The sequence below is a fragment of the Bufo gargarizans genome, chromosome 6, assembly GCF_014858855.1.
Source record: "Bufo gargarizans isolate SCDJY-AF-19 chromosome 6, ASM1485885v1, whole genome shotgun sequence".
NCBI classification, from domain to species: Eukaryota; Metazoa; Chordata; class Amphibia; order Anura; family Bufonidae; genus Bufo; species Bufo gargarizans.
In genome coordinates, this window is record NC_058085.1 from 61022009 (window position 1) to 61046344 (window position 24336).

Genomic DNA, 24336 nt, shown 5'->3' on the forward strand with positions numbered 1-24336 from the left:
CTTCTAGCAGCAGCAGTATGAGTCATCCTCTACTTTGCATATTTAAATCCAGCAGTCACTTAGCTGTAACAGAGAACCAGCGGCCTCCTGTGGCCGAAATGCAAAATGACAATCTCAAAGTTTAACTATGTACCATTATACAGGAAGAGCTGTTCCACAATCTCACAATACAGGGCCCTATGCCTCTTATATACAGTGACATCTTCTCTGATGTAGACATTCTCTTTCCTCATCTTCTCCATTTGGACCAGATTGCCATGAAGGTTTTTTTCAGCCATCTCTTGTCTCCGTAGAGTTTGACAAACAGGCATCTTAGTTTCCTATTTTTCCATCATCCTCTCCACTTTCTCAACACTCCATGCTGCCAACCCCAATACTGTGGCCAATGTGCTCCCAAACACTGCAATACTAGTACCACTCAGATAGTGCCCCTTCAATAATTGACACACAATGCCTTAATAAATAACTGTGCCCAGCAAATAGTGTCCCTGACACTAATAGTGTAAACATAATGTTCCCTAAAAATGATTGTGTTAAGCTGAAACTGTGCCAGAGTGCTGACTAGTGATGATTGAGCACCAAAGTATTCGGGTATTCGAGTGTTTGGGCCAAACACATTGCTATATTCGTGTGCTCGGCCGAGCACCGGATTATAATGGATGTCAATGGGAGACAACCAGTTACCCCCTGCTCTGAAGAGGGGAGGGTGCCTGGTCCATTGGAAAAGGTCAGAAAGTGACAGAAACACCAGCGAAATGGATCGGGAACACCATGGGGACGATGTCTGGATGCATCTTGGACTCCTAGGTTGCTGCTGGGAACCATGTTGTCCGAGTTGTACGCCACTTTTACAGACTGACAAAAATACGCACAAAACCCCCCCAAAAAATCTATTTTACAGCAAAAATTGTTAGGAAACATTCTTCCCTGTATATTCAATTGTACATAAAGTGCAAGTACTGCAATAAAATTACAAGCAAGAGGCACTCCGAAAGAGACTGTATATCACATAAAGGAGGGCCTCATTCACATTGTGGTACAATTGTTCAGGTAGTGGGACTCCTACACTCATAAAGCCTATGCACTAAGTGAAAGGGCTGCCAAAAATTACAAGGAACCGACACTCCAAAACACCCTTTGTTACACATAAAGGAGGGCATCCTACACACCCTTGAAAAATTATAATTGATGGCCTGCTGGTGACCCTCTAAAACATTTGGAGCAAGGGCCTGCTGATCTGACCATCTAAAACTTTAGGGGCGAGGGTCTGCTGCCGCATTGGTGACTCTAGATAATTTCTGAGCGATTGCACGTCTCCGTGACAGCGACAATCTATTTTGATGTCTGCCCTATCAGCTTTCAATGTTCTTTTCTGCGCCTACCATGGTGATCCTGGGTAACGGGGAATCAGGGTTCGATGCCGGAGAGGTAGCTTGAGAAAGGGATACCACATCCAAGAAGGGTCAATGGCTGAAATCTGATTGGGTGGAGAGGGTGGGTCAAGTTATTAAAGCAGAAACATCCAAGGAAGGCAGCAGGCACGCGGCAATTACCCACTCCCGACTCGGGAAGGTAGTGACGATAAATAACAATACAGGACTCTTAAGATGCCTTGTTATTGGAATGAGTAATAAAAAATTACAGGGAATGTCACTGCGGTATTTTGGATGAGGAAACGTTATACAGGAGAGGCCCTGCTGCTGCTTTGTTGACTCTACATAACTTCTGCCTGATCGCACGTCCCCGTGTTGTCCACGATCTATTTGAATATCTTCCTTATCAACTTTCGATGTTCTTTTATGCGCCTACCATGGTGATCACCGATAACGGGGAATCATAGTTCGATTTCAGGGAGGGAGTGTCACCACCAGATATCTGAGAAGCTCTGACAGACGTTCTTCAGAACCTCTTGCTTGAGGTTCTTTTGTTTTGCTTTCGTTTTGTCATCTTGTTTCCCTCTCTCAGCTGTCATCTAGTTGCACTGATTGCTTCCCTTTAAATCCCCTCCCATACTGCATCACTTTGCGGTTTATGCAACTTCCTGGATTGTGTGCATGCTGGATGCTGCAACTGATGCTTCTACAGATAAGTCTCTTCCTTTATTTGTGTTTCCCTGTTGGCTTGAACCTAGGTGACCCTGACTCCCTCCGTATTAAGTGTAGGGAGCCGGTGGTTGTGTCCCCTCACTATTATAGGGTGTTCAGGTGTCATACAGTCGAGGCACGAGGGCATGCAATTATCTATCATAGAGATCTTTGCATGGACTGAGAAGTCAGGGAGAGAGCTAGGGCTTTTACAGGGCTCACCCTTATGCTCCTTAGTTTGGGATCAAGTCATTCGGATCTTCATTTGTTGTCTTCTAGTTTTCCGCAACACCATCCGTGACATTATAAACCGCCAAAACCGTCTTAAGCATGAATCCGGTTTCAGCCTTGATTGGCCGCATGCAGGGTCTTTCACTGGAGGTAGCAGATCTCCGGAAAACTGTCTCTCAGTTTGAGCTGACCGTTTCTGCTTGCGTTCATGGAATTTGTTCAGAGCCTAAAATCTCGCTTCCGGATACGTTCTCCGGGGGTAGTGAGAATTTTGTTCGTTTTAGAGAGGCTTGCAAACACCATTTTCACCTACTTCCCCATTCCTCTGGTGATGAGGAGCGGAGGGTGGGGATCATCATCTTGCTACTCAGGGATAACGCTCAGTCCTGGGCCTTTTCGCTGCCGGTGGGGGCACGGCCCCTCCGTTCAGTGGATACATTTTTTGTAGCCCTGGGTCAGATATATGATGATACAGATTGTATTGCTCTTGCTGAATCTAGACTGCGTCTTTTTTGCCAGGGTAAACAGTCCGCAGAGATATACTGTTCAGAATTTCGGAGATGGGCAGCTGATACTGGTTGGAATGATGCTGCACTCCGAAGTCAATTGTGCCATGGTCTTTCAGAGGGATTGAAAGATGCCTTTCATGAGAGACCTACCTCCTTGGAGTCTGCCATGTCTCAGGCTGTTCGCATTGACAGGTGTCTTAGAGAGAAAAGAGAGATCACTCCTTCCTGTCATACTCAGTCCAAGGAAAGTGGGACGGTCTCATTCAGTGCGCAGGAGCCTCATTCTCTCTCAATCCTCTCTGAGCAGGAGCCCATGCAGCTGGGTTTGCTTGCCTCTGACAACAGAGGATTCAGCTCTCAGAGGAGGATTTGTTTTTGTTGTGGAGGGTTGGCAAGGTTGATGCGGAAATTAAAGGTTCTCCGTTTGCTTGTAGTTCCCGTTTTGTCCTACCTGCCAGGGTGGTGCTAGAGAGCAAGAACATTTTTTTGTGAGATTTTTGTAGATAGTGGAGCAGCTATCAATCTCATTGATAATCAATTTGCTATAACACATGGTTTCCAGGTATGCACTTTGGGAAAGGACATACCTGTTTTTGCTATTGATTCCGCTCCACTTTCTCAAAAATCGTTAAAAGGCATAGTTCACAATATCTGTTTGATTGTGAGCGATGCTCATATGGAGGATGTGTCGTGTTTCATCCTAAGCGGGTTACCTACTCCTCTAGTATTGGGGCTACCCTGGCTCACTAAACATAACCCCACCATTGATTGGCAAGCGAGGCAAATAAATGGTTGGAGTGACTTTTGCAGACAGGATTGCCTCTCGACATCTGTTTCAGAGTACTGAGACTGTACCATCTTTTCTTTCTGAATTGTCGGATGTGTTTTCTGAAAGTGGTGTTCAGGAGCTGCCCCCTCACCGGGAGTGCGATTGCCCTATTAATCTCATCCCAGGCGCCAAGCTGCCTAAATCTCGTTTGTACAATCTCTCCCAACCTGAAAGGGTCGCTATGCATGCTTATATCTCTGAGAGCCTGAGAAAGGGACACATATGACCCTCGAAGTCCCCTGCTGCCGCTGTTTTTTTTTGTTAAGAAAAAAGATGGTTCTTTAAAGGATAACTGTCACACTTAGACCCTAATTTCAATTTTCATATATATAGTTACTAATAACATGATATTTCAGAATCAGTTACTATTAGACTGACTTACCCCATATTTAATAAGATTCAGCCCTTAGCAACCAGTCTGCATAAAACTGCAATTTCACTATTCAGTTAAGATGGCCGCCACTGCCCTCACCCTGAAGCTAATCCTGTCTGCCCTCACTAGCCAGTTACAATAGCCCCCCAAAAGTGTCAGTAACCAGAGCCCTCTCCCCTAAAGCGTTAATCTCCTGCAGCACAAAGGGGTCCTCTTACCACATGTTGCTTTCATTTATACACTGAGCAGACGGCAGATCTCCCTTTCCTGCTCTGCGCTGCTTCGGCCCTGCATTGTCCCAGTCTGCTGAGTGAGGGAGCGTCTGCCAAGCACAGGGACAGGGAGAAGTGCACACAGCCCAGGCACTGTTATCAGCTGCTGGGGAGGACCTGGCTTTAGTCATTCACTTACAGTCCCTGGCTGTCAGTAATCTGACCTTGCACGCTGCGAGCTTCTGCGTCCTCCATCCTTCAACACATAGACGGACCTGCCTAGCAACCTGATTTTAAGCAGAGGTAAAAGTAGGCAGTACAGTGAACTAAACTGTGGAATTAAGGGGTAATTGCGTTCACAGTGATAAGTTTAAATAGGGCTACCAAGGAGATATTAATCACCACAATCCAATACTCCCCAAAAAATATATATGACAGTTATACTTTAAGACCATGTCTGGATTTCAGGGAGCTGAACAGTATCACAATTCATGACCCTTATCCGCTTCCTCTGTTTAACCAGATTGTTGGAGCTAAAGTTTTTTCCAAGTTGGATTTAAGAGGGGCATACAACTTGGTCAGGGTCAGAGAAGGAGACGAATGGAAGACGGCCTTCAATACCCCTGAGGGCCATTTTGAGAATTTGGTTATGCCTTTTGGTTTGATGAATGCTCCAGCCGTCTTCCAGCATTTTGTGAACAGCATTTTTTTTATCATTTAATGGGGAAATTTGTACTAGTGTATCTAGATGACATTTAGATTTTTTTCTCCTGATTTCAAAACTCATAAGGACCATTTACGTCAGGTCTTGCTCATTCTGCAGGAGAATAAATTGTACGCTAAACTGGAAAAATGTGTGTTTGCGGTTCCAGAAATTCAATTTCTGGGGTTTCTTCTCTCTGCTTCTGGTTTTCGCATGGACCCCGAAAAGGTCCGCGCTGTGCTTGAGTGGGAGCTTCCTGAGAATCAGAAGACGCTGATGCGCTTTTTGGGTTTTGCCAATTATTACAGGAAGTTCATTTTGAATTATTCCTCTGTTGTTAAGCCACTCACTGATATGACTAGAAAGGGGGTAGATTTTTCCTCCTGGTCGGTAGAGGCGTGTAAGGCCTTTTCTAGTATGAAGGAGAGTTTTGCTTCCGCTCCCATCTTGGTACAACCTGATATATCTCTGCCCTTAATAGTTGAGGTGGACGCTTCTGAGGTGGGTGTGGGTGCGGTCTTGTCTCAGGGTCCCTCTCCTGTCAAATGGCGACCGTGTGCCGATTTCTTGAAGAAACTCTCCTCCGCAGAGAGAAATTACGATGTGGGAGATAGGGAGTTGTTGGCCATCAAGTTAGCTTTTGAGGAATGGCGCCATTGGCTAGAGAGAGCCAGACACCCTATTAACGTGTTTACCGACCATAAGAATCTGGCCTACTTGGAGTCAGCCAAGCGTCTGAACCCAAGACAGGCCAGATGGTCTTTGTTCTTTTCAAGGTTTAATTTTGTTGTCACGTTCCGCCCTGGGGTTAAGAATGTGAAAGCAGATGCGCTGTCACGTTGTTTTCCGGGAGGGGGGAACTTTGAAGACCCAGGTCCCATTATGGCTGAAGGGGTGGTTGTGTCTGCTCTTTATCCTGAATTGGAGGCAGAGGTTCAGGCAGCCCAGGCAGAGGCTCCTGATCTTTGTCCTCCTGGGAGGTTGTTTGTGTCTCTCGCTTTACGACACAAGGTTTTTAAGGAGCACCACGATACTATTCTTGCTGGGCACCCAGGGGGTAGAGCCACAGTGGATCTCATTGCTCGGAGATTTTGGTGGCCGGCTCTTCGTAAGTCGGTTGAGGGTGTTGTGGCAGCCTGCGAGACCTGCGCTCGTGCCAAAGTCCCTCATTCACGGCCATCGGGTCCTCTCCTTCCGTTACCCATTCCTTCCCATCCTTGGACACATCTGTCCATGGATTTCATTATGGACCTGCCTCGTTCCTTGTGGAAGAGTGTGATTCTGGTGGTGGTGGACCATTTTAGCAAAATGACGCATTTTGTTCCTTTTCCTGGGTTGCTTAATGCTAAAACGCTGGCGCAGGCATTTATTGATCACATTGTCAAACTGCATGGTATTCCTTCAGACATAGTCTCTGATAGGGGGTTTGTTTCCAGATTCTGGAAGGCCTTCTGTTCTCGCTTGGGGGTTCGGTTGTCATTCTCTTCTGCTTTCCACCCGCAGTCGAATGGCCAGACAGAGCGCGTCAATCAGAATCTGGAGACATATCTGCGCTGTTTTGTGGCGGAGAATCAGGAGGATTGGTGTTCTTTTCTCTCCCTTGCGGACTTTGCTTTTAATAACCATCATCAGGAGTCCTCTGATAAGTCACCATTTTTTGGTGCATATGGGTTTCATCCGCAGTTTGGGACATTCTCTGGAGAGGGGTCTTCTGGTTTACCTGATGAGGAGAGAGTCTCCTCTTCTTTGTCATCTATTTGGCAAAAGATTCAGGATAATATAAAGAGCATGAGTGAGAGATATAAGCGTGTGGCGGATAAGAGACGTGTGCCTGGTCCGGACCTGAATGTTGGTGATCTGGTGTGGTTGTCTACTAAGAATATCAAATTGAAGGTTCCCTCCTGGAAGTTGGGTCCTAAGTTTATTGGGCCTTACAAAATCTTGTCCGTCATCAATCCTGTTGCCTACCGTCTTGATCTTCCTCAGACTTGGAAGATCCATAATGTTTTTCATAAGTCCCTACTAAAACCTTATGTCCAACCCACTGTACCCTCCTCTTTGCCTCCTCCTCCGATTGTGGTTGATGGTAATCTTGAATTTCAGGTCTCTAGGATTGTGGATTCTCGTATTGTCTGTGGTTCTCTCCAGTATCTTGTTCATTGGGAGGGTTATGGTCCTGAGGAGAGGATGTAGGTCCCAGTGACGGACATTAAGGCCACTCGTCTCATCAGGGCTTTCCATAGGTCCCATCCTGAGAAGGTGGGCTCTGAGTGTCCGTAGTCTACTCGTAGAAGGAGGGGTACTGTCACTGCCAGATATCTGAGAAGCTCTGACAGACGTTCTTCAGAACCTCTTGCTTGAGGTTCTTTTGTTTTGCTTTCGTTTGTCATCTCGTTTCCCTCTCTCAGCTGTCATCTAGTTGCACTGATTGCTTCCCTTTAAATCCCCTCCCATACTGCATCACTTTGCGGTTTATACAACTTCCTGGATTGTGCACATGCTGGATGCTGCAACTGATGCTTCTACAGATAAGTCTGTTCCTTTATTTGTGTTTCCCTGTTGGCTTGATCCTAGGTGACCCTGACTCCCTCCGTATTAAGTGTAGGGAGCCGGTGGTCGTGTCCCCTCACTATTATAGGGTGTTCAGGTGTCATACAGTCGAGGCACGAGGGCGTGCAATTATCTATCATAGAGATCTTTGCATGGGCTGAGAAGTCAGGGAGAGAGCTAGGGCTTTTACAGGGCTCACCCTTATGTTCCTTAGTTTGGGATCAAGTCAGTCGGATCTTCATTTGTTGTCTTCTAGTTTTCCGAAACACCATCCGTGACAGGGAGCCTGATAAATGGCTTCGGCTACTACTTCAAAGCAAGGCAGCATGAGTTGCGGGCCTGCATGTGAGCTGACCCTGTAAAAGATTTAAGTCGCGGGCCTGCATGCGAGCTGATCCAGTAAAAGATTTTAGGTGCGGGCCTGCTGGTGAGCTGAGGTGGAACCGACAAACCCAACTTAAATTTGATGGCTGCATTAATCTGCAGGTGATGGTGATACAGCTCCACAGATTGTTTCCATCTGCATCTTTCTAAGCAATCTGTGGCCTTAGTCTTTATCCGGACTCAGTCATTGTGCCACTATGTGGCCTCCTCATGCTGCCATCTCCACACCATGTCACCTTGCCACTCATTTTTATCACCATGCTGCTGATGCTGATTCTGCTTAAAAGGCCTTAAACTGATTATCAGGCCCACAATTGAATTAAGGTTTTACGCACAAAACAAAAAAAATCGATTTTATAGGAAAACATTCTTTCCTGTATATTTACTTGTATATAAAGTACAAGTCCTGCCAAAAATTACAATGAAGAGGCACTCCGATACAACCTGTATATCACATAAAGGAGGGCCTCATTCACATTTAGTTGCGGGCTTGCAGGTGAGCTGACCAAGAAAAAGATTTTAGGTGAAGGCCTGCTGCTGAGCTGACCCTGTAAAACATTATATTCAAACAGCCTGCTGCTAATCTGACCCTCTAAAACATTATGGGCGAGGGCCTGCTGCTGAACTGACCCTCTAAAACATTAGGGGCGAGGGCCTGCTGCTGAGCTTACGTGTTAAAACATTATATGCGAGGGCCTGCTGCTGAACTGACCTTCTAAAACATTAGGGACGAGAGCCTGCTGGTGAGCTGACCCTCTAAAACATTAGGGGAAAGGGCCTTAGAGTGGAAGGAATATAGATAATCTGTATGAGGAGGAAGAGGTTGAGAAAACAAGATTCAACCATATACTCTTTTTTTGTGGTGGAAAAGGTGCATGGGAATACACTACAGTAGATTGAGTACATTATAACTGATGGATTGAAATTGCCTTTATGTTCATCATCAGCTCAGCTCTCCTCTGGTGGAGTTGAGATGTCAGGGGCAATCCAGGCCTTGTTCATTTTTATCTGAGTTAACCTGTCAGCATTGCCAGTGGACAAGCGGATACACTTATCTGTTATAATGCCACCAGCAGCACTAAATACATGCTCAGACAAAATGCTGGTGGCAGGGCAGGCCAGCACCTCCAAGACATAGAGCGCAAGTTCGTGCCACGTGTCCAGCTTGGACACCCAGTAGTTGTAAAGCACTGAGGGATCAGTTAGGACGCTGACAAGGTCTGCTATGTATTCCTTTACCATCTTCCAAAACCTTTCCCTCCTTGTACCACTAGGCCGCGCTTCAGGGTGAGATTGCTGGCGGGGTGTCATGAAAGTGTCCCACGCCTTGGAGAGTGTTGCCCTGCCTTTGTTGGAACTGCTGTGTGTTCCCCTTGTCTCCCTTCCTCGGTTGCCTAAAGAAGGACAGACTCTGCCGCCAATGTTGTCAGATGGAAAATTCTGGAGCAATTTTCCAACAAGGATCTTCTGGTATTGCACCGTTTTGCTCATCCTCTCCACTAGAGGAATGAGAGATGAGAAGTTCTCTTTGTAGTGGGGGTTGAGAATGGTGAATACCCAGTAATCCGTGTTATCTAAAATGCATATAATGTGAGGGTCGCTAGAAAGGCAGCCATGTGTTCCAGAGTACCAACAGGCAAGACATCGATGTCGACATCAGGATGACTCTCCATCTCCTCCTTCTCCTCCTCTTCTGCCTATCCACGCTGAACAGATGGAATTAAAGTTCCATGGGTACTACCCTCTGTAGCAGAGGCAACTGTCTCCAGCTCCTCCTCCTCCTCCTCTTCATGGTTCAATTTGCGCTTAGAAGACGAACTGTGGGTGGTCTGGCTATCACCCTATGTAATGTCCTTCCCTATTTCCTCATCTGCCACATTCAGAACGTCGTCCTTAATTGTGACCAGCAATCGTTTGAGTAGACACAGCAGTGGAATGGTTACGCTGATAATAGTGTTATCGCCACTAACCAGCTGTGTGGATTCATCAAAGTTTTTTAAAACCTCACAGAGGTCTGACATCAATGCGCACTCCTCGCTTTTGAATAGTGGCAGTTGACTTGAAAGGCGACGACGATGTTGCAGCTGGTATACCACTGCCCTCTGCTGCTCACAAAGCCTGGCCAACATGTGGAATGTAGAGTTCCAGCGCATGCTCACGTCGCACAACAGTCGGTGAGCTGTAAGCCGCAAGCGATGCTGCAGTGTTGACAGACCGGCTAAAGCTGTGGACGACTTGCGGAAATGGGCACACACCTGGCATCAGGCTGCGGAAGGCCTCAGTGTCCACAAGCCTAAATGGCAACATTTTAAGGGCCAGTAATTTTGAAAGTTGCACATTTAGTGCTATGGTCTGTGGGTGGCATTGGCGGATCCAGGTGGGGGGCAATTGCCCCCCCGAGCTGCTCATAATTGGGGGGCGGCGGCAGTGGGGCACAGGGAGATGAGCGCTTCCATTGTGGAAGCGCTCATCTCCATAGTCATCTGTATCGCCGTCCTCAGGACAGCGATACAGATGCCTATGCTGTGGGGCAGGGGAGGGCTGCAGGCACTAGGCACATGATGGGGGGGCTCTTATTACTGGCACATGATGGGGGCTCTTATTACTGGCACATGATGGGGGGCTCTTATTACTGGCACATGATGGGGGGGCTCTTATTCCTCGCACATGATTGGGAGGCATTTATGGGAGCACATTTTAATGGCACATGATTAGGGGTACTTATTACTGGAACATTATTGGGGGCACTTACTGGCACATTATTGGGGGCACTTCTTACTGGCACATTATTGGTTAGTACCATAGGTGCATCTACTGAGGCCACAAAGAAGGAGGATTTTATATGGGGGGCTCTGTACAGTAGAATTTTATACTGGGACACATTATGGTGGGTACTATGGGGAAAGGGGGTAGAGGAGTACTATGTCATCTACAGGGGGCACTAAGAAGGGGTATTTTATACTTGCAAATTATGGGGGACACTGAGGGCATCTACTAGGGCACTATATAAGGGCATTTTATACTGGTACATTATGGGGGGAACTAGGAGGAAGGGGGGAGGAGCACTATGGGGGCATTTACGAGGGGCACTATATAGGGGTATTTTATACTGGCACATTTTGGGGGAACTATGGGCACATTAGCTCAACTGGGGGCATTATAAATGGGTATTTTTTGCACTGTCACATTATAAGCAGAATTATTTCTACTGGGGGGGCATTATGGTGGGCTTTATTACTCCCCCATGGTATGACCCCCTAGTAGCAGCACCAGCCTCTCCCTGCTTTGCTATCCCTCTGCCCCTTCTCCAAATTCTCCAAAACACAACATCAGCTCCACCGAGCCCCCCAGCCAAAGTGTGGAAGTGGTGTCCGAGTTTCCCAAGGACCAAGCCAAGTAATTGTAAGTTTTCATGTGAAATATGTTTGTTATACCCATATAGCATCCACTGTGCCACACAATATACAGTATACCTCTACAATGTGCAGTCTGTTCTATAAGCACCATTGTTTTGTGGCGGCGGACAGAAAATAATCTGGAAGTGCCCCTCCCGAGACCAGGCTCGGGATCTGCCACTGGTCGGTGGGTATTTGCGCTTGCGTTCAAATGACTGTGTTATGGACATTTGGACGCTGCGCTGGGACATGGAAGTGGATGTTGTCGCTGATGATTCATGCGAAGGTCAAGGTGCAGGGCGAGGGGCAGCCGGGCCTGTGCCTTCGACAGGGGATTGGCCGGCAGGGCATAACACAGGGGAAGAGGAGGCAGTGATGTGTGCCGCAGAACCAGATTGTGGACCCAGGCGTTCGGCCCATTTGTTAGGGTGCTTGGATGCCAAATAGCGGATCATGCTGGTGGTGGTGAGGTTGCTAGTGTTCATGCCCCGGCTCATTTTGGTACGGCACAGGTTGCAAACTACCACTCTTTTGTTGTCTGCACTTTCCTAAAAAAAGCACTATACTGTGGAACACCTACCCCTGGGCAAGGAATATTTACGCATGGGGTGCTCGGTGTAATGGTTCGCTGGTCTGTTTGGTGTGGGACAACTTATCCATTTTGCAACCTCACTGCCTCTTCCAGTCTGTTGCGGTGTTGCGGATCCCTCTCCCTCTGTACTGCTGTCCTCGCTCGGCTTTTCACCTTCCAATGTTGGGTCAGTGACCTCATCATCAACCACCTCCTCTTCCACTTCATGACTCTGCTCATCCTCCTGACTTGACTTAAAGGGCTTCTGTCACCCCATTAAACCGTTTTTTTTTTTTCTTTACTAATAATCCCTACACTGCGATCTCATCATACATAAGCTAATTAATGATTTTCGTTCAGTAGAATTTGTTAAAAATCGATTTTTGAAATATGTAAATTACCTTGCTACCAGCAAGTAGGGCGGCTACTTGCTGGTAGCAGCCGCATCCTCCGATGGTAATGACGCCCCCTCTGCTTGTTGATTGACAGATCCCGTCCGCTGGCCCTTTCTCTGCTGGCCCTGCCTGTTTTGATTCAATATCTGGCGCCTGCGCCGCGGCCGTACCTCTCTTCAATCTGCGCAGGCGCACTGAGAGGCGGCCACTCGCTTGGCCGCTCGCTCCTCAATGCGCCTGCGCCGGGTGTAGATGTGACGTCATCGGCGCAGGCGCATTGAGGATGGAGCGGCCACCTCTCAGTGCGCCTGCGCAGATTGAAGAGGGGTACGGCCGCGGCGCAGGCGCCAGATATTGAATCAAAACAGGCAGGGCCAGCAGAGAAAGGGCCAGCGGATGGGATCTGTCAATCAACAAGCAGAGGGGGCGTCATTACCATCGGAGGATGCGGCTGCTACCAGCAAGTAGCCGCCCTACTTGCTGGTAGCAAGGTAATTTACATATTTCAAAAATCGATTTTTAACAAATTCTACTGAACGAAAATCATTAATTAGCTTATGTATGATGAGATCGCAGTGTAGGGATTATTAGTAAAGAAAAAAAAAAAAACGGTTTAATGGGGTGACAGAAGCCCTTTAACCACAACCTCATTGATTGGTAACTGTCTCTCATCATCATCCACCTCGTGAACGAATGATTGCCGTTCACCACCGTCATCTTCTTGAGACTGTAAGGGCTCAAGAGGTTGGGAATCAGGGCACAATATCTCAGATCCCTCTTCAAGTGTGCTAGACGCAAGGGCCAAATGTAATAGTGGCGCTGGATAGAGCTCCTTGGAATATGTGGGATCACTCGTTTGGCAAGCCTCTCCATGGTGGGAGGAAGCATGATCAGAGAGAGGATTCGGTTGACCAGACTCTTGGCTACAGAAACTGGTGGAAGAGAGGGTGGTGCTTAACCGACTGGAAGCATTATCTTCAGCAATCCAACTGACCAACTGTTCGCACTGGTCAGACTTGGAGAGTGTTGTCCTGCTCCGCCCAGCTAAGTTGGATATGAAGCTGGGTACAGTGGATGTTTTATTTTTTTATGGTGCACTAGCAGCAGGCACAGTTTCATTGCGCCCAGGGTCACCATCAGCATCATGCCCACTTCCCCGTCCCTTAGTGCTCGCCTTCTTCATTTTAATGGTTTTGTCACTAGATGTGGCGCAGATTGTTTTACAGTCCGCTAAAGACACCGTTTTCTGATGCAGGACAGTATATGTCACAGAAACACACAGAATATGGACACTAGATTAGGCCCAGATTTTGAGAATTTGACCTAAAGTTTTCTGATGCAGGACAGTATATCGGATAACTATGTACTCTGCACACCTCGGATCCAGTGTGGGTGCCTGTGAGAGTGGTTTAGACAGTAAAAGTTAAATCCACGGTACTCCAAAAGTTTTTGCAAGATAAATTATCTCATTTAATTCTTAGTAAACAGAATGCTGTTAATGTACATCCAGTGCAAATTCATTTACATATAGTAAGTATTATGCCATATCAGATAGATAATTCCCGAACGTTTCGGTCTGTGCGACCTTCTTCAGCAGGGTCTAAAGAGATATATAACATGCATATAATGTAATCACACAAGTTTGTTGAGTATAACGGACATACTGTTATAATTAAGAAAAAATGAGAAAAGCAGCATATTTCAGAGTTTTTTTTTGTCCTGATAGTAAATCTAAAAAGACAGGGGGTGTGAAAAAACACAGGGTGAGGGTTAAAAAGCGAGAACCCCAGCTTACAGTGGAGTGGGAGATGCGATCTCTTTGATACCAGGGTGAAGATAATTCTAGAGGCTATATTGGCTTGTTCAGTATAGATGAGTATCAACAATAGTACAATTGTTCTACAGGGAGTGCAGAATAATTAGGCAAATGAGTATTTTGACCACATCATCCTCTTTATGCATGTTGTCTTACTCCAAGCTGTATAGGCTCGAAAGCCTACTACCAATTAAGCATATTAGGTGATGTGCATCTCTGTAATGAGAAGGGGTGTGGTCTAATGACATCAACACCCTATATCAGGTGTGCATAATTATTAGGCAACTTCCTTTCCTTTGGCAAAATGGGTCAAAAGAAGGACTTGACAGGCTCAGAAAAGTCAAAAATAGTGAGATATCTTGCAGAGGGATGCAGCACTCTTAAAATTGCAAAGCTTCTGAAGCGTGATCATCGAACAATCAAGCGTTTCATTCAAAATAGTCAACAGGGTCGCAAGAAGCGTGTGGAAAAACCAAGGCGCAAAATAACTGCCCATGAACTGAGAAAAGTCAAGCGTGCAGCTGCCAAGATGCCACTTGCCACCAGTTTGGCCATATTTCAGAGCTGCAACATCACTGGAGTGCCCAAAAGCACAAGGTGTGCAATACTCAGAGACATGGCCAAGGTAAGAAAGGCTGAAAGGCAACCACCACTGAACAAGACACACAAGCTGAAACGTCAAGACTGGGCCAAGAAATATCTCAAGACTGATTTTTCTAAGGTTTTATGGACTGATGAAATGAGAGTGAGTCTTGATGGGCCAGATGGATGGGCCCGTGGCTGGATTGGTAAAGGGCAGAGAGCTCCAGTCCGACTCAGACGCCAGCAAGGTGGAGGTGGAGTACTGGTTTGGGCTGGTATCATCAAAGATGAGCTTGTGGGGCCTTTTCGGGTTGAGGATGGAGTCAAGCTCAACTCCCAGTCCTACTGCCAGTTTCTGGAAGACACCTTCTTCAAGCAGTGGTACAGGAAGAAGTCTGCATCCTTCAAGAAAAACATGATTTTCATGCAGGACAATGCTCCATCACACGCGTCCAAGTACTCCACAGCGTGGCTGGCAAGAAAGGGTATAAAAGAAGAAAATCTAATGACATGGCCTCCTTGTTCACCTGATCTGAACCCCATTGAGAACCTGTGGTCCATCATCAAATGTGAGATTTACAAGGAGGGAAAACAGTACACCTCTCTGAACAGTGTCTGGGAGGCTGTGGTTGCTGCTGCACGCAATGTTGATGGTGAACAGATCAAAACACTGACAGAATCCATGGATGGCAGGCTTTTGAGTGTCCTTGCAAAGAAAGGTGGCTATATTGGTCACTGATTTGTTTTTGTTTTGTTTTTGAATGTCAGAAATGTATATTTGTGAATGTTGAGATGTTATATTGGTTTCACTGGTAAAAATAAATAATTGAAATGGGTATATATTTGTTTTTTGTTAAGTTGCCTAATAATTATGCACAGTAATAGTCACCTGCACACACAGATATCCCCCTAAAATAGCTAAAACTAAAAACAAACTAAAAACTACTTCCAAAAATATTCAGCTTTGATATTAATGAGTTTTTTGGGTTCATTGAGAACATGGTTGTTGTTCAATAATAAAATTAATCCTCAAAAATACAACTTGCCTAATAATTCTGCACTCCCTGTATTATTGGATATAGGGGGTAAGAAAAAGAGAGTCCTGACATACCTGAAAGCAGAATGAATAGGCGTGCGCTGGATGTGGGCTTCATATGGATCCGGCGCCCTTTTTAAACTAGCTGGCTGTGTGGGGCGGCGCTCATGGATGACGTGTGGGCGTCTGTGTTGAGTGAACGCACGCACCGGGAGCAAGCCATCCGGCGGGGCGCTCAGAAGTGACGTAGTCTTGCTGCATTAGGGAGCAAGCGTGCGCCGTGTCCGTGTAAGAATTTGACCTAAAGAAACAGTTTTCTGATGCGGAACAGTATATGTCACAGAAACACACAGAATATGGACACTAGATTATTGAAGTGCAGCTCACACAATTCATGGATTGCACCATTGACAGCAAAAATGTGGATAGTTTATGGGAAAAAAATAGTGTTTTCTGTATTCAAATTTTTTCCCTATATCTGGCCCTGACAACCACACAAGGTATTGCAGCGCAGATCACACAATTCACGGATTGCTCCGTTAACAGCAAAAATGTGGATAGATTATGGGAAAAAAAAATTGTTTTCACTAATATTCTTCCTATCACTGCCCCTGACACAAAAAAGGTATTGCACAGATGTCACAAGATGCAGATAGAAAAATAATCGCTATTTTGCTAGTATGTAAAAAATAAATTGAGTACTACTTTGCTAATTTAAATTGCTGCCAACCACACACAATAGTCCTCAAAATGACTTTTGGGTCTTTGAAACCATGGTGATGAACCATGTGATTAGCGCAGTGACATCACCAAAGGTCCTTTTCCTCCCAGGTCCTCAAAGAAGAAGAAAGAAGACAAGTCGGGCTGCGAGAACAAGTGGATAAGGTGAGTTCAATTATTTGTTTTTATTTTTTAACCCCTCCATCCCTAATTTACTTAGCATTCTGTATTAAGAATGCTATTTGCTTGCGGATGCTTGCGATTTTCACGCAACCCTATTCACTTCTATGGGGCCTGCGTTGCGCGAAAAACGCAAAATATAGAGCATTCTGCGATTTTCACGCAACGTACAAGTGATGCGTGAAAATCACTGCTCATGTGCACAGCCACATTGGAGTGAATGGGTCCGGATTCAGTGCGGGTGCAATGCGTTCACCTCACGCATAGCACCTGCACGGAATTCTCACCCGTGTGAAAGGGGCCTTAGTCTTAACAGTGCCCCCAATAGTAATAATGCCCCACGGTGCCCCAGAAGTAATAATCTTCCTTATTTTTTGTGCCAATAAAAAATGCCCCCTAATGTCTGCCAATACAAAAAATGTATTCCAGTGCCAAAAATACTTCCTTATGATGTGAGTCAGTACAAAAAATATCCATTTATAGTGTGCACTAGTACAAAAAATACCACCTTATTAGTGTTGGGGGAACACGGTGTTTGGCCGAACACCACGATGTGCCGGGCATCGCAATGCTCGAGTCTCCTCCCCGCACGTTTGTTGGCTGCTATGCAGCCAAAAAAATGTGCATGGAGGTACTGGGACTCACTGTAATGCCTGTTTGTTACTGGCATTACAGTGATTGGCTGGCTGGAATGCGTATATAGCACCCGATGACACGTGATTCGGCTCAGTCTTAGTCAGAGGGAGCTGAGCAGAAGGGACAGATAGTGTAGGGACAGGAATAGTGTTTTTTTTTTTAGCAGGGTTTACTGGTGAAAGGTGTTCAGAGATCCAAAAGTCCTTTTAAGGACTATTGTTTTATCTGGCTACCATATATATTATTAGTGCAACCTGCGCTAAATTACGTGCAATTGTTTGGACGCTGCGGACCGTGACACAACCTCTGTTACATCTGTTGTGTTACATTTGCGCTGTGAAATTCAGTGCAATTGTTTGGCCACTGGTTAGAGCATCCTAAATATCAGTGACATTCAGTTTAATATTTTTGCTGCTGAAGTGGTGACAGCGACATTACCTGCGCTACATCTCCTGCATAACGTTTGCGCATCATAAATATCTGCGACATTCAGCATTTATTTGCGCGTACACTTACAAAACCTGCGCTACTGTACGTGTGACATACTTGAAAGCATATATACCATTTAATATGCTCAAGGCGAGCAGTAAGGGACGGGGAAGTGGCAGTGCTGCTGATGGTGCACGCAGAGGCCGCGGCCCTAGGCGCGGTGAAACTGTGCCTGCTGCCAGAACACAAGAAACACACTCATCCACAATATCTAGCTTCATGTTCCAGTTTGCAGGGCGGCACAGGGCACTTTGGCAGGTGCAGCACTATGAAGTGCCTTTTGCGCTGTGGAAATTAGAAGAATTTTGATATCTCTGACTTTTTAGTCCAACCAGACTATTTCGTCTAGCGCCGTTCTATGGAAACAGTAGGTTTAAAGAGCACATCAAATGCTTGAAATAACTTCTTTATTAACTTCAACTTTTCTTCACATAAAATGCTGCCGCCTCCGCAGCAGATAGTCCATGTACAAAACACGTGTTGAATAAAGTATCATAAAATGGCTGTATGCATAAGATGGTGGTTCAACTGTTCAATCTTGTCATTCAACATAAAACGGTGGATATATTTCTCTTTTCAGTGTCTGTACTCTCACTTTAAGTTATTTAAGCACTTTATGATCTCTCTGAGAGATATATCTGAGGTTAACCAATAGTTCACTTGCTCTACCTGGTTTGCAGTTTGCTCTATACAATTGCTTATGATCTGGTATGAGCAGTTCGCATTTGTATGCAATTTGTTTTAATTGTATGATTGTGTGGCTCAGTAGTTTGGATGCAATTTGCAATTTGTATGCAGTTACAAGTAACTATTTGCAGATTGGTTGAGAATGATCTAGTATGGTTGTATGCAATTTGGATTGCAATATGGAATTTGAATTGTGAACTTTGAACTATTTTGGCCTCTCTGCTTCCATAAAACACAGCTCTTAGTGGAGTGAATGTCTGTTCAGCTTCTCTCCTCTTGTGTAATGATTCCAGCAGCTCCTGCTAGAGGAATTTCCCACACAGACTGTGTGTGAGGCTGGCTGTGATTGGTCAAAACTCCTGCTGTGTGTGAGGCTAGCTAGGATTGGTCAAGTCTCCTGCCTAACAACAACAGTTTAACTATATGCTTTCTGTTGTTTCTGCTGTCATTGAGCTTACTTCACATCCATATAATGAATCTTTAAGGCATATTATATTTTCTGCTTCTGTGAACACAATATTTAACAGTTATATGACATCCAAACATGAAGTCACTGTAAAAAACTCTGCTTTCGTCTTTATAACAAACATAGGAACTGTATTAAGGTTATTGGCAGATCTAGCTGTGTAAGCACACAAGCTATATTAGAAACCTAGGGCAGACACCACTCTCGAAGTCACACCAGTGCGACCAGGTGGTCGGTTGGATTGCAGCAGATAATGTTTCCAGTCGGTAAGCACCACCCTGTATTCCACAAAGTCCAGTCTCAGTAGCCAAGAGTCCGGTCAACAAAATCCTTACCCTGATCCTCCTTCCTCCCACCATGGAGAGTCTTGGCAAACAAGTGATACCACACTCGGATATTTTGAGGAGCTTTTTACATCGCCATTCCTTGATTTGGCCCTCTCGCCAAGCCCACTTGAAAAGGGACATGAGGAGATCTTGTGCACTGAACTCTTGAGCATCCACAGTCAGAAAAAGATGACGGTGGGGAATGACAATTAGTGTTTCACAAGGTGGATGATGATGATGAGACACAGTTGCCAATAAGTCAACCGCAATTAGTGTCTCAAGAGGTTCATGATGAGGATGAGACACAGTTGTCAATAAGTGAGGTTTTTGTTAGGTCAACAAGTCAGGAGGATGACCAGAGTGAGGAAGTGGAAGAGGAGGTGGTGGACGATGAAATCACTGACCCATCCTGGGAAGGTGGCAAGCCAAGTGAGGACAGCAGTACAGAGGGGGAGGGATCCGCAGCACCGCAACAGGCTGTAAGAGGCAGTGGGGTGGCAAAAGGGAGAAGGCAGGCCACACCAAACAGGCCCACAACTGTTCCCCAGAGCACCCCCTTGCGGCAATCTCTCTTGCCAAGGGGTAGGTGTTCCACAGTCTGGCGCTTTTTTTTAGGAAAGTGCGGCCGATAAAAGAATTGTCATTTGCAAACTGTGCTGTTCCAAAATGAGCAGTGACGTGAACACTAGCAGCTTTACCACCTATAGAATGATCCGCCACATGGCATCAAAGCACCATAATAGGCGGGCCAAACGCCTGGGTCCACAATCAGTGTCTGTGGGTCAAACCACTGCCTCCTCTTCCCCTGTGTTACGTGCTGGCCAATCCCCTGCACCTGGACCTTCGAAAGCACCATCAGTTAGCCCATCCAATTCTATGTCCTAGCTCAGCATACAGATGTCCATACCCCAGGCCTTTTAACGAAAGCGCAAATACCCAAATTGCTGGCCCTGGAAATCTTGCCATTTAGGCTTGTGCATACTGAGGCTTTCCGCCGCCGCAGTCCCTCGTTACTCAGTCCCCAGCTGCCACTATTTTTCCCGGTGTGCCGCCCCCGCCTTACACCAGCATGTGTCCCGTAACATCACCCATGCCCTGACCAACGCAGTTATTGGGAAGGTCCACTTAATGAGTGACACATGGACAAGTGCTTTTGGACAGGGATGCTACATTTCCCTGACGGCACACTGGGTGAACGTTGTGGAGGCCAGGAGTGAGTTGTTCTCTGAGATGGGACAGGTGCTACCGACGCCAAGGATTGCAGGCCCTACTTACATCAGGATTTACGCCACCACCTACATTAGTGACTGCAACCCCACCTTCTCCTCCTTCACCTCCTCCTCCACTTCCACCTCTAAATTCTCATCAGCACCAGTCAGCCATCAGTCAGTAGCTGGAAGCAGTGTAGCACTGCAGTGGGGAAGGGGCAACAGGCCGCGCTGAAAACTGCCGCAGAGCTGTGGCAGGGTATAAAGGACCAGACTGAGCTGTGGCTCTTGCCACTCAACCTACAACCATGCATGGTTGTGTGTGATAATGGCCGTAACTTGGTGGCGGCTTTTGAGCTCGGCAAGCTTACACACATACCATGCCTAGCCCATGTGTTCAACTTACTGGTTCAGTGGTTTATCAAAACCTACCCCAATTTGCCTGAGCTACTGGTGAAGGTGCGCTGCGTGTGTGCCAATTTCCGAAAGTGATCTACACCTGCCGCCGGTCTGGCAGCGCTGCAGCAGCACTTGCAATTGCCAGCTCACCGACTGTTGTGCGATGTGAGCACGCGCTGGAACTCCACGTTCCACATGTTGGCCAGGCTTTGTGAGCAGCAGAGGGCAGTAATGGAATACCAGCTGCAACATGGTCATTGCCTTTCCATTCAGCTTCCGCTCTTCACAAGCGACGAGTGGGCATGGATGTCTGACCTCTGTGAGGTTTTAAGCAACTTTGAGGAATCAATACAGATGGTGAGTGGAGATGCCGCTATTATCAGCGTAACCATCCCACTTCTGTGTCTACTGAAACACTCGCTGCTCACAATGAAGGCGGGGGCTTTGGGTGTGGAAGAGGTGGAAATGGGGGAAGACAGTACACAGGGTGATAGCCAGACCACCCTCCGTTCGTCTTCTCAGCACAAATTGGATGATGATGATAAGGAGGAGGAGCAGGGCAGGAGAGGTTTGCCTCGGCTACAGAGGGTAGTACCCATAGCAGGTTTATTCCATCTGTTCAGCGTGGTTGGGCTGAAGAGGAGGAAGAGGATGAAGAGATTGAGAGTCATCTACCTGATGAGGACAGCAAAGTCTTGTCTGTTGGGACTCTGGCACACATGGCTGACTTTATGTTATGCTACCTTTCCGTGACCCTCGCGTTATACGCATTTTGGCCAACACCAATTACTGGTTGTTCACCCTTCTTGACCCCCGCTACAAAAAGAACTTCTCATCTCTCATTCCTGTGGTAAAAAGGACTAGCAAAATGGTGCAATACCAGAAGGTCCTTGTGGAAAAATTGCTCCAAAAATTTCCAGCTGACAACGCTGCCGGCAGAGTACGTAGTTCCTTGAGCAACCGAGGAGGGGAGGGGAACACACAGCAGTTCCAACAGGCCTGGGACAGTTTCATGACACCCCGCCAGCACCCTCACCCTGATGCACAGCCTACTGTCACAAGGAGGGAAAAGTTTTGGAAGATGGTGAACGAGTACGTAGCAGACCGTGTCAGAGTCCTCAGTGATCCCACTGTGCCTTACAACTATTAGGTGTCAAAGCTGGACACGTGGCACGAACTGGCGCTCTACACCTTGGAGGTGCTGGCCTGCCTTGCTGCCAGCGTTTTGTCAGAGCGGGTATTTAGTGCTGCTGGGGGCATAATAACTGATAAGCACATCCACCTGTTAACGGAAAATGCTGACAGGTTGACTCTTATCAAAATGAACAAGGCCTGGATTGCCCCTGACTTCTCTACTCCACCAGAGTAAGGCGGCTGAACATAAAGGCACTTTAAATGTGGCTTTTATGGTGTATTGAATACACTGTATTCCCATGCACCCCTTCAACCACAAAAAAGGGTATATGGTTCAATCTTCCTTTTCTCGTCCTCCTCCATCATATCAACATGCCTATTAGGTTGCACTCGCTCCTAATGTTTTAGAAGGTCAGCTCAGCAGCAGGCCCTCGCCCTAAATGTTTTAGATGGTCACATCAGCAGCAGGCCCTCACCCTAAATGTTTTAGAGGGTCAGCTCAGCAGAAGACCCTCACCACTAATGTTTTAGATGGTCAGGTCAGCAGCAGACCCTCACCCCTAATGTTTTAGATGGTCAGATTAGCAGCAGACCCTCACCCTTAATTTTTTAGATGGTCAGATAAGCAGCAGGCTCTCGCCCCTAATGTTTTAGAGCAGGCATCCTCAAACTGCGGCCCTCCAGCTGTTGTAAAACTACAACTCCCACAATGCCCTGCTGTAGGCTGATACCTGTAGGCTGTTCGGGCATGCTGGGAGTTGTAGTTTTGCAACAGCTGGAGGGCCGCAGTTTGAGGATGCCTGTTTTAGAGGGTCAGCTCAGCAACAGACCCTTACCCCTAATTTTTTTGATGGTCAGATCAGCAGCAGGCCCTTGCCCTAATGTTTTAGAGGTTCACCAGCAGGCCCTTGCTCCAAATGTTTTTGAGGGTCACCAGCAGGCCATCAATCATAATTTTTCAAGGGTGTGTATGATGCCCTCCTTTATGTGTGATAAAGGGTGTATTGGAGTGCCAGTTCCTTGTAATTTTTGGTAGCCCTTTCACTTAGTGCATAGGCTTTATGAGTGTAGGAGTCCCACTACCTAAACAATTGTACCACAATGTGAATGAGGCCCTCCTTTATGTGATATACAGGTTGTATCGGAGTGCCTCTTCCTTGTAATTTTTGGCAGCACTTGCACTTTATATACAAGTAAATATACAGGAAAGAATATTTCCTATCAATTTTTCCTTTAAAATCAATTTTATCTTCAGTTTGGTGCGTACTATTGTCAGTCTGTAAAAGTGGCGCACTACTCGGACAACATTGTTCCCAGCAGCGACCTGGGAGTCCAAGATGCATCCAGACATCCTCCCCATGCTGTTCCTGTCACGAACTATGGATCCGACCGCTCCGGATCCCACAGCTGTGACGTAGTGGTCTGTGACGGAGTCTGCGCACACACAGAGACCTCACGTGACCGGGGTATTACCATTCGGCTAACACCCCCCACTACACTTCGGTAACTGCCACCACGTGGGTTCCCGGTCCACGAGCCGACTATCCGGGTCATTCACTATCACACAGATCAGTGGATGAACCGGATATCACTTACTGACCAACCGCAGTCAATCACCCCCAGCTACAATTCCTAAATGCAATTTAACTAACTATCTGGTAACGTCTCTTCAAAGGCAAGTTCAGCAGCTTAGAATATGGAAGACTTGGCCATTTAGATTTTATAATCTTTAATAAGAGGTAAAAAGCAGTGCATACAAGTCTAATGAAAATGACTATAAATCTACAGAATAATAATAACAATATAAATAATCACGACAGTTCAAATAAAAGGGAAAAAGATGAAAGAATACTTAGTTTCTCTGGAGGGTTTCAGATGGTCGTTCATATGTCCTTTTTGAATCCTTGCAAACCCCTTTTCAGTATGTATCAGGGGAGACCCTCAAAGTTCTTCTGATACAGGGATATGCTGTCAATCCAATTAAGTGTCTGGTGATGTTCCATGGGTCTCTCTCCTCTGTCCTTGTGCACAGATTTTTATGAACTCTCCCATGGGCAGGAGACTTACTCCTGTCAGCCAATGGCAGCAGAGTGACTGTGAAGCTTAGGGATTGGCCCCCAAGTGTTTTATGACCCCATCAAAGTTCAGTTCCTACAATGAGGATTATACTTAAGCTCGTATCTTCTTGATACATCAGCATATTTTTATACAGAATACATATTTGCTATCCTTATTTATTTACCTACAGAATGAGACCACACACGGTAATGCTGGGACCTGTAGTTCTTCTACCACCCATAGGTCAGCTACGGAATCACATCCTCTAGTCATATTTGATACCCAATTAACCACAATACTCTATAGAGCCTGGATCTGGTGTCAGAAAGGGCATAAGTTGATTCATAAATGAAATATGAAAGT